At 37.1% G+C, this 17,769-nt stretch overlaps 3 long non-coding RNA genes across 4 annotated transcripts; all 3 read left to right on the top strand.

The window, feature by feature from the left end:
- Positions 1-41: 41 nt before the first annotated feature.
- Positions 42-2,874, top strand: LOC127466254 (uncharacterized). Its single transcript, XR_007902671.1, has 4 exons — positions 42-170; positions 1,412-1,539; positions 1,638-1,671; positions 2,827-2,874. It is a non-coding gene; the product is annotated as an uncharacterized LOC127466254 (long non-coding RNA).
- LOC127466255 (uncharacterized) lies at positions 2,872-6,552 on the top strand. Its single transcript, XR_007902672.1, has 3 exons — positions 2,872-2,980; positions 5,623-5,795; positions 6,470-6,552. It is a non-coding gene; the product is annotated as an uncharacterized LOC127466255 (long non-coding RNA).
- Positions 6,553-15,719: 9,167 nt separating this feature from the next.
- LOC127466253 (uncharacterized) lies at positions 15,720-17,320 on the top strand. Of its 2 annotated transcripts, none has more exons than XR_007902670.1 (3): positions 15,720-15,957; positions 16,049-16,229; positions 17,136-17,320. It is a non-coding gene; the product is annotated as an uncharacterized LOC127466253 (long non-coding RNA). The 2 variants fall into 2 exon arrangements; XR_007902669.1 differs by having other exon boundaries at positions 17,121-17,320.
- The last annotated feature ends 449 nt before the right edge of the window (positions 17,321-17,769 follow it).

Below are 17,769 nucleotides of genomic sequence, written 5' to 3'. Positions count from 1 at the left end.
TTATTCTTGTTCATTTACCAGGTGCTGAAGACTGAAATAAACTGGTGGTAAAATACTCTGGAAGGACATGTGGGATTTTTTAGGGTATGAATCATGAACTATCAACACAAATTCTCCATGCCCTGACTGGAACCTTCAGAAGTCCTCTTTGGTCCATTTCATATAATCAGGTATGCTTGGGTATTTGTTTTTCAGGTTAAATGTCAGTAGTGATAATATGTCTTAAAGACAACAATAGCAACAAAAATACATTCCAACTTATAGGAGCCTGCTCATTTCCAAAATAGCCAGAAAAACTCATAATCCCGATTAAACCATGAGCACTTAGATGGATTCAGATGGAAGACCATATAAATTGCAGAAGTTCCTTACTTCCAGCTGTAAATTATATTAATTTTGGTGAATGATTACGAGGGAGGTCAAGGTGTATTGATTAACCTCAGTCACTGACTTTCTGACCCTCAGGCAGCCTGCCCAACTCTTGTACCCCTCACACTAGGCAAGAGAGCTGTAGGACAACTGCACACCACAGCCTCATGTTCTCTGAGAACTGCTGTCTTGGTTGCTTGAAAAACAACCCTGTGTTTTCTTAGTTTGGATGTGCTCTGTGTCATATAAATCAGCAAATTTTAGTACATTTACTTCTTAGAGATAACTGGGCACTTGGCCTCAGACAGGTGAAGGCAATTCAGCTTTGTCCTGTTAAATAGAAGTCAGGAACAGCTTCTCCCAGCTCTGTAGAAGCGCAGTATTCTGCAGTACTAATACTTCTCTTCTCTTTGCCTTTGAAAGAGGCAATAGTGCAAACAAACCCAAATAAATCCCCCCAGGCTGTATTAATTCCAGCCATTTTGTGATCCACATCAGCAGCCTGCTGGTGAAATTTGCCAAGTGCCTACCAGGGCTCTGCTAACTGGAGCAGATGTTTGCAGGAGGATCGTTTTGGATGTGTCGTTCCAACGTGGCTGCGTAGGCTGCATAGCTGGGTTCAGCCAAAATCAGAATTGGAAGTTTGATTGCCATTGGGAAATCAGCTCACACTCCAGTTCAGTGTGTTTAAATGATTTTTAAGTCAAAACAACGTCTCTGCCAGGAGGTCCAATCTTTCAGACAATTGGGAGACAGTGCACCAGCACAAGGACTCCAGCTGCTTTTGTCTTAAACAGCAGCCTAAATAAAAGGACTTACTGCATGCCTGATTTTTAACTTTTTTATAATTCAAACATGTCAGATTTGCAGACTGTACTGTGTAGTTACTTACTGCTAATTATGTTGTCTCACACTGATGCCATATACCTTCTTAAATCACCAGCCACTTCTTAAAATTTAACCTGAAGTATGTTCACAGTGCTCTCTTGGCAGTAGTTTAGTTGCACGAAATTATCTCTCCCTGTTGGCTTTTCTCTTTTAGCATCCCTTAACTGTCCAAAACTAGTTCATAAGAAGTCAAAAAAAGGGATGGGATGTGTGATATCCATCACTGTTCCTGACTGGTGTGTGAGAAGTCTCTCTAGCTGCTAATTGGGAAACAGTTCTGTGGTAAGGACAATTAAATACACCATGGTAGGATCAATATATTGACTTCATGTGGGGAAAGTAAACTAACACATATGGATTTTTTTTTTTTTTATTTCCAGGAATTTCAAAAGATCTCTCAATTTCAAAGCATAGGTAAGGATTTTTCTAGTGTCTCAAATAAAAATATGATCAGAGTTACTGTTGCTAAATGAATTTCACATATAATAAGCCTGGAAAGAAAATTCTGATACTTTGTTTATAGTTTGCCTTGAGTTTTGTGATTTACCTACACATACATGTGTGTGAAAGAGATTCAGGGAGACTTGCCAGCTATTCAAAGCATTAGTAATTTTATTTCACTTTCTTTGAGATGGATCCTAAAAAAAAAAAAACCACAAAAAACCAACCAAACAAACCAAGACACAAACAATTGTAACCCTTCAATCTGTAATAAACTGAATACACCAAATGAAATCTTGTTTGCTGGCAGTAACTGGTTCAGCAGAGAGAAAAGTGTCTGTCAGGAAGCTTTGTGTGAATCACTGTCTCCATCTAGTGCTGCCTGCAAGGAATTGGACTGCTAAACCCTCGGTGTCAGGGGACACTGCAAACGTAAGAGATTCTGCAGTACAAAATTCTGTGACACCAAATTGTTTTGCATATATTCAGTCACTATGTCAGTCATTAATTCGTTATAGCTTAAAATATGTCAGCATTTCATTTGTAAGACACAAGGCTCATGAATTGGCTCTGAAAGTTCACCAGGTGTGGAAATTTGCCACCCTCCTGGGGTTTTCTGCAAAGACTTTTTGGTGTATGTTCATTAATATGTTCATTAGTATTAGTTAATATGTTCGTTAAAACAAAAAGAAAACTTGGCAGGAACTTCCCTGAACCAAGAAGTACAGTCATTGCTAGTGAACGTTTGGTTTGAGGGTCTCTTTTTAGTGCTGTTGGGAACAGAAGAGACATAAAGACAAGGACTAATTTCCAACTGACAAAGTTTGTGTAAATCAGTGATACATTACAGGCAGTGCTCTGAGTCAGAGGGGCAATGCATAACTTAGTTCAGGGAATTAAAACTCCCAGGATTACACTACAACAGCTTCCTAACAGAAACAAAGCTTGTCTCTTTTTTCACAACACCTTTTACTCCGAGACCAGGTTAACAAACAATTGCAAATTCAGTGTTGTGTACATGAACTCCTCAGACACGACAGAAAATGACTGTGAAATAGTGTTGAGTCCTGTGAATAAAGCATTTACAAAGCATAACTTCTTCTTATCTTGGGAGACATTATTTTGCAGTGATTCCAGATCCAACAGAAATATGAAGACAAGCAGTGACTCCAAACTAAGACAAGCAGTGACTCCAAACTGTGACATTTTACCCTTTTAAACCCTTGCTATGGATTCTTACTACGAATTTCAGTCTTGGTTTCATGTACTGAACACAGCACAGGTAATTAGTTTGTCCCTTTTTAAGGAATTAGAGGTGAATATAAGTGTGACTGATGGACTTGTGTGAATTTCTGTGCCTTGATACCCACCCCAACAGACTATTTTTTAGCATAAGAGAGGAGTGGGAGCTGTTATATGATGTTATAGTGCTTTAAAAGGCTCAAAACCAGATTAAACTTTTCATGATTTTTTGGTGGGTATATTGTAATTTTTTTTTAATTGTGCAAGTTATAACAATCATCATAACTAATTTTAATCTAACTTGCTGTTATCTCTTTGGATAATTTTAAACCCATGTTGTTTTCTGATTATGAACTGTAACTGATTTACCTAATCTTGCTCAAATAAGATAGTTACATCTCATCAGTTTTGTAGGACACCATATAAACTCATGTATCAAAAACTTAAATCAAGATTAAGATTATAGATTTTTTCTATTAGCTATAATAGATTAAGTCAAGAAAAGAATAGTAATTAACTGGTTTTTTCTCATTTAATTCAGATTTGAGCATTGTTTAGGTCTAATGTTACTGGTTATGATATAAAATACATGTGTGAAGGATTGTATTAGGTATTTTCCTACATCTTCCACACAAAGATAAATATATAAAAACAATTAGCTATCAAGATGAGCATCAACTAATAACTGATGTAATAGCTTCAGATAATTCAAGTAACTTGCAAGGTTCATTTAAATCTCTGAGTTTCACTGTACTGTCATGTGGACCCTTGGATTTCTCCAAGACTGTCAGGATCATGGATCAGTCTTCATTTTGTCTGGGCTGAGGATGCAGCTGTTTAACCCTATTGCAACTCTTGCTGGTCTCCTGCAATGAAACAACTAGGTCAGAGGCTCTCATATTCCCCTTTCAGGGATGTGATGATAAATGCCACTTATTTTCCACAGTATGTTTGGGATAACAACCACAGGACTGTTCTCTAACCGTGTTTGTGACCACTGCTTCCTATAGTAAATGTCTACACCATCACAGTTTGGCAGTCTCCAGCACCCCCACTCTTTAAAGCCCCTCTCTGCCTTTCTGTACATTGGAACCTAAGGCATATATGTTAAAATCTCCTCACAGAAGTTGGGGACTTCTGTTCCTTCCTGTGCACTTTGTCACTAAAATTCTCCAATGTTCCTAAACCAAAAGTTGTAGCCTACAGGTACTGTAGTAAAGGTGTGTAAGGGAATAGGAATGAGTTAGGTGTAGTTAAGTGTCACCAGTCTGGCATACCAGGGACTCCTTAACTCATGACAACAGCATAGGCAAGAACAGTTTCTAAGAAAACTCCAAGGGGTGTTTCAAATGGCTTTCCAAATCACATCTTCATGAGTAGACTCTTCTCTAGAGAGAAAGAAAAAAGAATTTAATACTGCAGTTGGTGACCTGGGTCCTCACCTTGGCCACCTGCACCAAAACGATGATGCTCAGCTGAGTGCTGCATGGACTGTTTTAGTTTTTAAAGATGATTCTATGTCAGTTCTCATTGATTTCAGTGGGTTGTTCTTTAAAAGTCAAGCTATGAATCAATCAGCTGAAGCACTTAATCCACATGATAAAGGTCAGTGCAGCATTCATAACCTCACGTGGATCACTTTCTTGTCCATCAGACCAGAGCCTGCAGTATGATAATGTGCACTTTATATATTGCTATCAAGAACCACCAGAAATCGAATATGTTTGAATATAATAAGCTTGAATATACCCACTGTATAAGAAAAAAATTGAAGGGTTTTATTTCAGTTGTCCTTCCACAGACAGATACTTTTTTGTTTCTGTAAAAATTTTATTTTTATGTAGAGTCAATTTATGCTTGTTTGGCTCAAATGTTAGCAATGTTCAAACTGCTGAGGAGAATTGGACTACAGTCACTTTCAAATTCATTTACTTCAAGTGTTTTTTTCTGAGGATTAGGTTTTATGTTCATTTCAAATGTTGACTTTCATTTCTTGCCAAAGTAGCAAATCTTTTCTGAATTTTGAAAGATATTTGTTCAAATGCAATTAAAAATGAATAGGATAACTACATTCACACTTTTTCAATTATTTCTTTCTGCATCCAGAAAAGATTTCTTTTACTCCTCCAGTTCCAATTATTCTGACCTATAGCTAAGTGGGAATTAAAAAACAGAAAATGGAACAGAATGAAATCTCATTCTGTTTTGTTAAGTAAAAACTCAAGAAATAAAAATATAACCACAAAAGTTCACTTCTTTTTTTATACCTAAGTTGCACAAAAGCTGTGGCTGCTTCTTAGTAGAGTGCAGCATCTGTCAGCTGTTTGATCTGCACTGCTGCAATGTTCTTTTAGGGGGTTCTGGGAACATCCCTTGACTCCTTCATCCCATGTAAATGCCATGGCAAGTGTACGGGATCTTCTTGAGTTTTAATTTCATATTCACTAGCAGAAAGTATTTTCATTGATGTTTTCTCAAGATCCCTTAGTCCAGTTTGTCTTTTGTTTTAAATATGAGATGTTAAACTAACATGATAATTTGACTGTCAATCTGTTTATTCCTCTACCTCTTTCTAAGACTTGATTTAAAAAGTTCGAATGTCTGGTGTTACACATAAATTATATTCTCATTTGAAGATCTTATAATTTCTAAGGATTTAACTGAAACTCTTCTATATCTAAGTTATATTTCAGCGAAGAAAAGTTGGACTCTTCAAACCTGTAGAATTTCAGGAAAACTTATGGAAGACAAGGAACCCTCTCTATTAATAAGAAATACATATCTCAAAGAAAAATCTGCTTCAACCTCAGCTTTGATTCCAGGGCTTTCAAAGTGATCCAGGATGAGCAACTGAGGTACATCTAACATTCAATGAACTTTCATCAACCTGAGATCTATATAGCAAAGAATCTGAAGCAAAAGTTTAATCTCCTGAATCTGCCTGTAGATGGTCAGTATGGCTGACATGATAAGACAACACTGGCAGAACAATCTGTTAAATCATATAAGTAACAAATCAAATATAAATCTAGGCACATACATGGAATTGGGTATACTTGCATGAAGGTATCATTTCTATATTTGTGTATCTAAGAAGGAGGGGGCTTTTTTAAATAGGTACTGTAGTTCAGGTACCTTGTGGTATTTTTAAGTTGTGGTTGGTGGTACTTGTAGCTGATAACACGTACCAGTTATCATTTTACCTACCATACATTTTAATATTTACTGTTTCACACTTACTTTCACATTTCCTCTGCAACACAAGAACATTTATTTTAATGTGTTGTGTGTTTTCCCATCTCAGTGGGCTGTGAAGTCGAGTAGCTGTTTAAAGTGCAGCTCAAAGATCAAAGCTTGAAGGGTAGACCTAGGTCAAAATGTGACACATGTTTTTGCAAGTAAGTTCATGTTCATGTGATCAGCTGCAGAATCAGGGTGTTATTACACCTGATTGTTGTTCAGGTTGTGTTCTTATCTACTTAATAATCATCTTCCACTGTAATTTTCTAACACTTAACTATATTTTCAGATGGGTGTGAGGGGAGAAGCATGAAGGGACAATGAGCCTGGCCAAAGGACACATTCCAAAGCAGAGAATCCCTTGTGGAACAAAGTAACATGCATGTTGTGTCCATACTTCCAAATGGAGAACTTAATGAGGTAAATGCATCACAAGAAATAGAATTTATGGTAATTTGTTTCATTTATGCTAAATCTAACAAAGCAGAGTAGGTTTAATTTGCTGTGCAGACATTTTGTGTGAAGGTTGCCATTTGAAAAGGAATAAATCAAGGTATTCTTTGATAATGAAAAATCACAGGAAATAAAATTAAGCTTTAGAATTTGCTCTGTTGACCTCTAATGCTGAAACACCAAGTCTTCAGAGACTTATTTCCATGACATCATGGTACTGAGTATTTAGCTTTCTAGAGAATCTTTTTTCCATTGTTTATTTCATCAATGTTCACCTGTAAATCAGGTAAAGTCAACAAAAAGAGGCATTTTTTGGGCAGAGTATGAACTTTCATACTGATATCCTTTCATACCCCAACTTTATATGGGTTTTTTTTGCAATACACCCAGTAATCTTAAATTACAGCAACAGTGGTTTTATTGCTTGAAGAATATAGCTCCATTCTTAGTCCCATTGACATTCTTGTTGCAACTGGCAATCAGTAATTACAACTTGAAGTGTTTTAGGGTGACAAAACTGGACTTTAAATGGCAAAATTTTACAACTGTATTAGATCCAAATGTGATAGATTAACCTTGCTCAACAAAGTAATTAATCAGGAATTGAATCAAAAGTTGTCTGCTTCAGTAAGTGACTGTTAACGTCAGGCTGTGTAGTTTTGGTAGCCTTCACATCTATTGAAATAGAGATAAAAAAAAAAATCACATGAGAGAAAGGAAAGGGGACAGCAATAATTTATGTATGCTCAACAATCAATGAAGAAGGGGAAAAATGCCAGTCACATCAAAAACTGCTTAAAATAGCCTGATGCATTTCTAATAGTACTTTCCAGCAGGGATGTTGTACAGTCACCTCCGCTCATAAAATTAGAAGGCAAAGTGTTCTGCAAGCCAGTAAAATCCTAATCCTGAAAAGACTTAGTTATGCTTGATTTCTGCAAGCCAAGGGAACCATCACAATGGTAGTGATGTTCAAAAGGCGTTTGCTGTGCTTGCAGAACGAAGGTCACACGTAAGATGCAACAGATCCCGTGGAATACTTGTTTTGAAGCTTCAGATGGTCTTGCATGTTCATTGCTTCCAAGGTCGAGAAACTTGAAATGTTTTCCTTTGTCAGCCTGTGTGTTTTTGTATATGGGATGTCACTGCTCTCTATAAACATTTACAATATACTTGTGTGAGGTTAATTTTAAATATACGCATCTCTGCAAGATGCTAATAAGCCAAAGCAGAAATTGAGAAGGTTTGTTGAAGCAAATCTATCAAATTAAAGTAATGTTTTGCTCTCTCACTGAAAGCATTTTCACAAGCCACTTGAAGAACTGCTCATTCTTAATAGCCCATTCCCTACAGAAGTCCCCAGTCAAGAAGTCTTATTGCCTTATGCCTGTGAAAATGCAAGTTTGATGTAATGGAGGGAGAGACAAAAGCAAAGCTATCAGCTGTTACTGGAAGAGATATCCCAAATGTGGTAAAAAGACAATAAGGAGTCAGTAATTCATTTTAGTAGTGGTATAAAATTAATTTCTTTGAACACAGTTAACTTTGAGTACATCTTAAACTAGAAAAAAATCAGTTATCCATAATTTAATCAGTAGCTTACTCCAAAAGCCACCAGTGCAAAAGTCACCACTTTTTTAGTATTTGATGAATTCCTTTCTTGATTCAAACAGACATTGAAAATTGCCCTTTGAGCATATCTTACCTTGTCACTGGCTTGCATTCACATAATCTCTTCCTTCAAATCCCTTCTGCTCATTTCAGAAGTAACTTCTGGATTTCTGAACTGGACTTGATGCCTTCCTTGACGTAGAAAGTGCAAGTATTTTTTATTATTTTTTAAATGTGTCTTACTCTATTATTGTTTATATGATCCATGAGTTTGAGGGAGTGAGTATGGAAAATAAGTATTTCCAGCCCAAGTTTGTTACAGAAGTGTTGCCTGTTGTCGTAGCTCTGGTTCCTTTGGGCAGCAACTTTTCCCTCTTTGGGCAGCTGGTCCAGTGTGCCTTCCACACTAACCTAACCCACTGAGGGTAAGTCTGCAGTGTTGGTGGCCCTGAAAAGATTAAAAATTATAAGTTAGGGGCTCGCGGGTTGGTTTTATTAAGGATTTTATTATTGAATCTTAATGAAGAGGTGTTTGCAATACTTGCAGAAACATGGGAATTATTGAAATAACTGTCCTTATTGGCAATTACCTTATTCTGTAGTAAATACCACAGTGACAAGTGATTTAATGATGAGCACAAGAACTTTCTGTCAAAGGTTTTTACAGCAAACCCTTTAAAACACACATCAACTCTAAAATATTTAAGTATCTTTTACTAAACATTGAAAACTTATTTGATCCACTCTGCATATGGTATTTTTAATCAAGGGGATAACCCCCCACATTTTACACTTCATTTTATGTGCAAAAAGGATAATGTATATACCATGAAAAACTTGTATGCATTGAATAAGTTAAATATATTGTTTCTCATATTGTTAGCAGAGATGTTACCTTTTGACCTTCCTTTTGAGATTTTTTGGAACATTTGATGCTTCTGATAATAGTTTAATATTACTTCCTTCACATTGATTAAATACACTTCATACATCACTGAACAATGAGTAACATTCAAATAAGGCTGTCCATTGAACTGCCTGCAAAAATGATAAAGTAAAAAATTAATCTCCAAAGTAAAGTCAAGCCTGAAATTGAAATCTTTGATGCATACATTTCATAATTAGTTCATTCTGCTATATCTAAAATGCAAATACAGTACTCTTAAAATAATTCAGATCTTCCTGCATGGAGCATTAATGAATTGTTCTAGCTTCTGCACCTCTGGCTTCGAAGGATTCTGGAGTCATTTGACTTTGTTGTCATTTTCTTTGTTAAGCTGATGAATTTTCTTTTTTAGAAGGTTATTTAAAATAGTCCTCCATATCTCTTGTGTTACCTTAGCATTTGCTTCAGGCACAGGATCCACCTACATGTCAAGGGAAAAAAAATTTTCACAGAATATGAGCAGGATCAAGGCATAAGGATATAGTTGGACTCACTCCCCTGTTGCTCTGGTGTCACCCACTTCCAATTATTTTTTAGTGGTCCAACTGTTGTAGGTCTATTCTCTAAACTAGAATAGTGAAATTTTCCTACCATGGGAGTTTTTTTAATTTTTTTTTTTTAATTTCTTTCTTTTTTTAATTATTTTTTTTTTGTTGCCTGTGTGCATGGGGTTTTTTTTGGTTTGCATTTACATGTTTTAGCTTGGGTCATTTTCCTCAAACAATTTATTTGGTGTCCACAGCAGCACTTGGATGAGTTCCCACTTGATGTGACATTATTGACTAGTTACCAAGCTAAAACCTTGCAAGAACTGAAAGGTTAAGTCATAAACAGTATCCATATTAAATTAATAAGCAGATAGTGATATTCTTTGTGCCTTGCTTTTGAGACAATAAATCATTACATTTAAGGGTGACAAAACTGCAAATAAATGACGCAACTTTACTGATGAGCTGAAGAAAAATGTATCTTATGTTTTAGCCCAAATGGCTAAATTGGGCTAAATTGGCCCTTCTTCACTGTAGAAAAATAAGTTTTCTGAATAAGGAAATGAATAAGGAAAGTCTGCATTTTGTAACATCTAAGCAAGAAAAATAATTAGTAATAGCGAGTTTTAATGCTTTTGAAACATCAACACTCCCATATATTCTGAGAAAACCCATTCATATACTGATAAAAGCAGAAAACCAGAAGACTGACTTCTACTCAGCTATGGTACAAATCATAGAATCACAGAATCATAGAATGGCCTGGGTTGGAAGGGACCTTAAGGATCATCTAGTTCCAAACCCTACTATGGACAGAGATACCTTTCACTAGGCCAGGTTGTTCAGGGCTTCATCCAACCTGGTCCTGAACACTTCCAGGGATGGGCCATCCATAATTTTGCTGGGCAACCTGTGCTGGTGCCTCACCACCCACCCAGTCAAGAATTTCTTCATAATACCTAATCTTAATGTAGCCTCTTTTAGTTTGAATCCATTCCCCCTTGTCCTGTCACTTCATGCCCTCATAAAAAGTCCCCCTCCATCTTTCTCGTAGGGTCCCTTCAGCTACTGGAAGGCCACAGTTAATCACTCCACAGCCTTCTCTTCTTCAGGCTGAATAATCCCAATTCTCTCAGTGTTTCCTCATAGGTTCTCCATCCCTCTAATCATCTTGGTGGCCTCCTCTGGACTCTCTCCAATGGATCAGTGTCCTTCCTGTGCTGGGGACCCCAAGGCTGGAGGCAGCACTGCAGGTGGGGTCTCACCAGAGCAGAGCAGAGGGGCAGAATCCCCTCCCTCACCTGCTGCCCACCCTGCTTTGGATGCAGCCCAGGACAGGATTGGCTTTCTGGGCTGTGAATGCCCATGGCTGGGTCATGTCCAGCCTCTCATCCAACAGCACCCCAAGTCCCTCTCCCCAGAACTGCTCCCCATCTTCATCCCCCAGCCAGGCTGGATGCTGGGGGTTGCCCTGACCCAGGTGCAGCACCTTGCACTTGGTCTTATTAAACCTCATGAGATTCCCATGGGCCAATTATCAAGCTTGTCCAGGTCCCTCTGGATGGGATCCTGTCCTTCAGGAGTGTCAACAGCACCACTTAGCTTGGTGTCACCTCCTAATTTACTGAGCGTGCACTAGATCCCTCTGTGTCATTAATGCAGATATTAAATAATTGTCCCAAAGCAGATCCCTGAAGGGCAGCACTTGTCACTGATCGGGACTCTGATGTGCTATCTTATGTTACATGTCTGCTTCTCCTTTACACTGATGGTAAAATGAGCATTTGTTTCAGAAATGTTCCTCTGCAAGTTGAAAAACAGCGTTCAGACCACGGTGGAAAGCTGTGCATAGCATAAAAGTCACCTTCTTTGAAACATATGTGTAACTCCCATAACATAAATAAGAGAGAAGGTAGGGATGTCAACAGAGTAGAGGCACAGCAAAAACTTAGGATGAAAGTACTTCAGAGGGGTGGGTCAAACAGATACAGATTTCACAATGTACACCTGGAATAATCCTGTCATATTACTGGAGTATCTATGTCAGAGTCGGTCTTCAGGTCTGAGGTGTAGCATAGAGGCAAAGTAAAAAAGGTACAGTCATAACCACACCTTAAAAGTCCAGAAAGCATTCTGGAGAATATAAAGTTGGAATAAATGCTCAAAAGTATCCGAGTGCCTTCAACAAGTAAGACTCATACTGATTTTTACACTATAATCCAAGTTCTTTTTTGCCAAATACTATTTGTAAGTAGTCTGTAATTCCATACTAGCAGCTGTGACCCACGAATTTTAGCATAAGAAGAAAAGATAGATAAAATACTTTAAGGTTAGATACAAATTGGTTACATCTTATCATGGTATTCTACAGTGGCTATACTATACACAAAAACTGGCTTTATGCTACTGAGGCCAGTCTCCCTGTTGTTACTGCAGAAATTCAGAGCCCAGTGGACAAAGCATAACAGGAAGCCCATTTTTGCTGTTTGAACATGAGCATCCATAAATTCAGCCTTTGGGAGTCAAAGCCTTGTGGACACAGTGATGAGACTGTGCTGCCCATATTTATAAACAAGGAATTTTGCTCGTGCCTTTTGGAAATGGCACATTATGGACAAAAACTAACGAGACCAAGCTGGCATCACTGTTGGACTATTTGTAATTTCCAGAAGTTTTTTTTTCAAGTAGTTATAGATAAAAATTAGAGAGAATGAAATAAGGTATGATTTGGAATTGGGAACTATCAGAAGACTGAGAAAGAACAGGAAGGGTAAGGATAAGGATGGGGAAGTTAAAGCAGGAGATGTTTATTCAGAAAGTCAGAACTGAAAGAAAAGTAAGAAGTGCTTTTGAGAGAACAGGGTAAATTTGCACTGACCACAGATTTTTGCTTTCTTCTTCTAGTGAATATTAGTTTACTCCATCTCGTTCCCATCAGATGCCTGTCTGTAAGAATTCAAATTCAAAGTTTCAAATGCAGATGGTTAAGTCTGAAAGACCCACAGTCTTCCTAAATGCAACCAAATTTATTTAGCCTTCTGTACCACTACTTGTGTGTGACTTTTTTTGGTAAAACAAGAACACTACCTGAGAAATTAGAAATATGCAAGCTAATAGGAATAAATTAGGTGTAGGCACCATCCATCTTATTTGGAGTTAAAGGATTTTTGTTTTGCATGAAATTTTTTGTTTTGTTAATGTTTTTTTGGTTGCTAAAAGATTAAATTGTGACCCTAAGTATCTGTGTGGGGAAAAAAAAAATAGAAGCATAAAAATATAATAGCCTTTCTTAGATAGTATGTATTAGAAATTTAGAAGGAGACTAAGACTGCAATCCTTTCCATGTTCTTCTGTATTGCAAATTCTAAGCTATTTCCACAGCAGTCACATCAGGCCATTGCATCAAGGTAAGTCAAGGATTTTTTGTTTCTCAGCAGCCACCCTAACTTAATCTCTAACAATTTTAGAGATCATCCTTTGTTCAATGATATAATTCCACAAATCGTTAACAAACCCCATTATTGCAAAGTAAAAGCTTTACTCTTGTTTCAACGTTTTACCAGGCAAGTTCATTGAAATTAAGCTTCTCTAGTGTGAGTCCAGCTTTTTCTGAAAAACGTTGGAATTCTTGTAACAGCAGAGGTGTGCAGAGGGGGATGGAAATCAGCTGAACAGGGACTGCAGAAAGCAGCTGCACTTTCTGCAAGGAGCAAGAGATGGCGATATTTTCTTATGTGTTAGGAGAGTTAGACACTGGATCTCTCTCTAAAAGAATTTTAAATCATATATTGACAGTTATTGAAACCCAGCATAGAAATAGTTTTTCAGAAACTCAGTGCTTGTATTGCTTATGGATAAGTGTTAGTTTTAGGAGCAGATTACACCGTAAAAAACCCCTCTTTTACCCAACCAGAATTTAAATATGAAAACATCCTAAAGCCTGTCCCTGCTAAGGTCACGATCTGAGTTTAATTACTGTGTGGCCTTTCAGCCCAGAAGATGATATGATGTGAAAGAGTACGAGGGAAAAGATGCTCCCCAAGGAACATTGTTAACATAAGGGATTTTACCTGCTTAAAAAGATGCAGCACACAGGTCTGGGAAGGTGAAGAGGCTAATTTAGCTACTTGCTGAAATAGAGGCTTGGGCTCTAGTTCCTAGGAAAGAATATTCATGTGTTAATGTACTACTACTAGAGGGGAAAAAATGTATACACACACACATATACCTATAAATATATATATTTAAATTAATCCTTAGATTAAGAACTGACTGCAGAACATATATTTCACCACTTTGCAAAAGATATAGTTATAACTTTTCTGTTTTATCTTTTAAGCAATTCACATGCCAAGTCAAAACATAAAGCAAATTCTTGCTTTTTAATACAGAAGTACTCTTGGCCAGAAAATGTTGATGACATTGATGATAGCATGGATTCCCAAAGGACAAGAATGAAGAATCATTTGAGATTATGAACTGCTAAAAATCCCAAGACAACAATATCTTTATGCTTTCTTTGGAATATTTTTCTATCTAGTTTCCCTTCCTTTGTTGTTTTCTGTTTTTCTTTTTAAATACAACTTGTCCTTGTCCACAAATATACATTATACCTACTTTTCTAATTTAGTTCTCATAGGAAGTTTGGGTAAAAAGCAGAAACTCTGAAGACTCATGTTTGTATGCAGCAATCAATATTTTAAGTCCACAGAACATTTTATCAGCCTGAAATTCAGCTGCTTGTTCAGACCTCAAAGCTCCCTGCAAGATTTAAAAAAAGTGCAACCCGGTGGTTTGAGTTCAGAGAGAGCAGCACAAGCCAGGCTCTGTTTTTGGGAGTGTGGGATTCTGACCTGGATGTTATGTTAGTGGAAAAGTCACCAGGCTGTAGCAACCACACCAGCTGTGCAAGGGGAATGACAATCCAAAGTGTTACTTTGCCTTGTGTTTTAAAGCCCCAGTGTTATGAACACAGACTCTTTCTAATATTGCTTAGAAAATTAATGTGACATTACAGATGGCTGTCCTTTGCTGTGTTTGGGAAAGAATTGGTTTTAATGCTTTAATAGGTCCTCAATATTCTTCTGTCATTTCCTTACTTTATTAGCCACTATTTCCTGTGAGGAATCTCACAAATGAATTTGAAGAAAGCTAATGTGCTGCTCTGATGACAGATTGCTTTCAAGACTGATCTCAAGGAACTTTCTTCCCTTCTTGCAAATGAATCATCGTCATTCGATAGTGGACTGTTGGACAGATATGGGAAGTGCTCTTTGCTTTAAAGCTTTCCCAACATGAGGAATGCTCTTAGGGTCACAGTATCATCAAATAAAAGTAGCATGCTGCCATAGAGGCTCAGATTAGCATTATTATAATGAACCCAGACATTAAGTCCTTCAAAAACAGAGGGAAAACATCAGCTTGTGTGCACCATTTGCCTTTAATCAGATACACACTGAACTCACTCAAAATGCCAATAGTTTTATAGATTGCTGTTCAGTTTAGTAGGTTTTTTTCTCTACTTTTTTCCCTTAAGAGATGAAATCCACAGCAGCAGCGTGACAGAAGATACATTAAATTAGTCAGTGAACCCATGAAGAGAAAAACTCCATCTTTCTGCAGTAACAAGAGAAATTCAAAGTAGTTTTTGTGAAGCAGAAAGGTGTCCTACTCTAACAGCAGCATTCCCTTTGCATCTCCTGTAAATCAAAACTAATCCACAATATTGAAGATTTATATACCCAGGACTATGTTTTCAAGTTCTTTTATATATTTCTGATGCACCAACTTTTCGTTATATCTCAACTTGTTTAACCACTTGGCAAAAACTAAAATTGAAAGAAAACTTGAGTTCACCTTTTTAATACTCATTAATTAATTAACTAAAATAATTAAAATGTTTTTACTTTCTTAAACCCCTTTTGATTCTTATTCTCTCAAAAGCAGAGCCACATGCTCTTTCTTTTTTCTTCTGTGGGATTCAACATCCTTTTTTTTTTCATATCAAATCTTTTGTTTTTCAGAGACAATGCTCTTATGGCTGTTATTACCAAAACACTTAATTTTGAGCTGGTCACAACTGTGTGTGTTGCATGAACTGCATCACTGCAGAATTGCTGCTGCAATTGCACTGTGGAGACAGTTTGTGTTTAGCAAGGCAAGCTTCCATCATGTTATGGGATCATAGAATCATTTAGGCTGGAAAAGATCATCAAGTCCAACCCCTATACTCACAGTTTTTCTGGAGGCCTCTTTTTGAGAAACAGATTGCTCTTACAGGTAATGTGGGTAAAAATGTGTGTTAAAAGAAATACTGGAACGTATGAACAACATTAATAAAAATGTAAAAATACTTTCTTGTTCTCAATAGGCAGAAGAGGATGTAATTGGTATGTTAAAAGGGTTTAAGGAATAAGAACTAAGGTGGTAAAAGTAGTCTTTCTCATGGAAGTGACTCAGGCTGTGAAAGAACAATTGTTCAGGGGACAAGTGTGAAGGAGGAGCTAAAACCTGCGATGCTGCTGAAGGAGTGACTACAGTGGACACTGCAGGTAAAAAAGACAATCTCACAGTTTCAGTTAACTCCCTTTTTTTGTGTATTTATTTATGTATTTTAATAGGCTCTTTTTGGACCAGAATCAGATGCACTATACAAAAATATTGTTTTGAAATGTTTGTGAAAAGGTGAAGGGAATACACTTACAAGGCCAGAATTCTACATCATCCAGAGCAATGATGTGCCTAATTTGAAAGCATGATTAAGGTAATTGTATGTACAAATTTTACTAGTTGCTGCCTAACTGACCATTACTTTTACAAATTTTTAATCTATGTACACAACGGCCATCATTGCACAGGTTAATTAAATGCCATTGAAAATCAGATTTGGTGTAAAGGTTATATTAAATAAATATCAGACTACTTAAAAATTATTAATTGATCAGTATTGAATGCCAGATGATATACATTGCAGAATAGGCTTCTGAAGAATTTTTATGATATTACTGTTAATCATTTTTATTGCTTATTTGATACAACTGTGAGTATGTAAAGATTGATTGCTCCTAATGCCTTTAAAATAATTGGAATAAAAAGAAGGCTGTTGGAATCGTGAATCCATTTTATATGTTAGTCAATCGAAAGAGTGAGAAAAAAGAAATAAATCTTTGAGATCAGTTAAAAGATACAACAAATATAAAAATCTAATGGAATTTCACATTATATTCACAGTTGTATTTTTAGATCATTAATTATTAGATGGATGTCAGTCCTGCAACTCAGGACCAGAAACGAAGTTTTTCCATCATTGCTAAATACACAACTGCTATGCACAGGAAGAACAGTTCCTTTTGGGGGCTCATCTCTTCCTCCTCACTAGTTTTGAATGTATAATGACCTGTTTTCATAGAGACTGATGATATTTCTGCCCAGCTGTGCTGTAGTTTGTATTATAACAGGCTCCCGAGAGTGGGACAACAATAATCAGGCCCCTGTGACTTCGTCAGTGACTTTGAACGGTTAAATGTGAAAACAGGGGATGAAAACCACCTACCTTGTTTTTGGAACAAAAGGAGCATGGCTGATTTCTCCTGTGCTCCTGTTTCTCTGCTGCCTGTCCATGAAAAGCCTGCTCAGATGCACACAGCTAGGACCTGGAGATTGGATGCTACCTCAGGACTGAGGAAAGCTGAAGGGTAAGTTACTTCCATGCACGTGTTGAAGCCTAATTATACAGACTTAGGAAATAAAACATCGCCTTAAAAGATACAAACTGTATTATATCAAGGGCCTGAAGAGTGAATCAGTGAGAAGGATATCACTTTCTTGTTTTATTGGTGACCTCCTTGGTTTTCAGTGCCTTCCGTCTTCAGTCCTTTTTTTATGCCTCAAAACAAGTATCTCGCGTTGTCTGTGATTTTTGTTGAAGTGCACACCTGAATTCCTCCTGAACTTCTGAAAAATCTCCACCAAAAGTTACATTTTTAACCCTATTTCTGCTTCATAGTGATTGGATCCACGCCTGTCTTGTTGGTACTTTCTTTCCCTTCCCTGGTTTCTTCTTCCAGTTCATAACCAGTGCTCATTCCTGCT

Source organism: Manacus candei, unplaced genomic scaffold (assembly GCF_025592945.1).
Source record: "Manacus candei isolate 608988 ecotype Guabito, Panama unplaced genomic scaffold, ASM2559294v1 h1tg000009l, whole genome shotgun sequence".
Taxonomy (NCBI): Eukaryota; Metazoa; Chordata; class Aves; order Passeriformes; family Pipridae; genus Manacus; species Manacus candei.
Note: the sequence above shows the minus strand (reverse complement) of the source record. Positions and strands in the feature narration are given on the sequence as shown.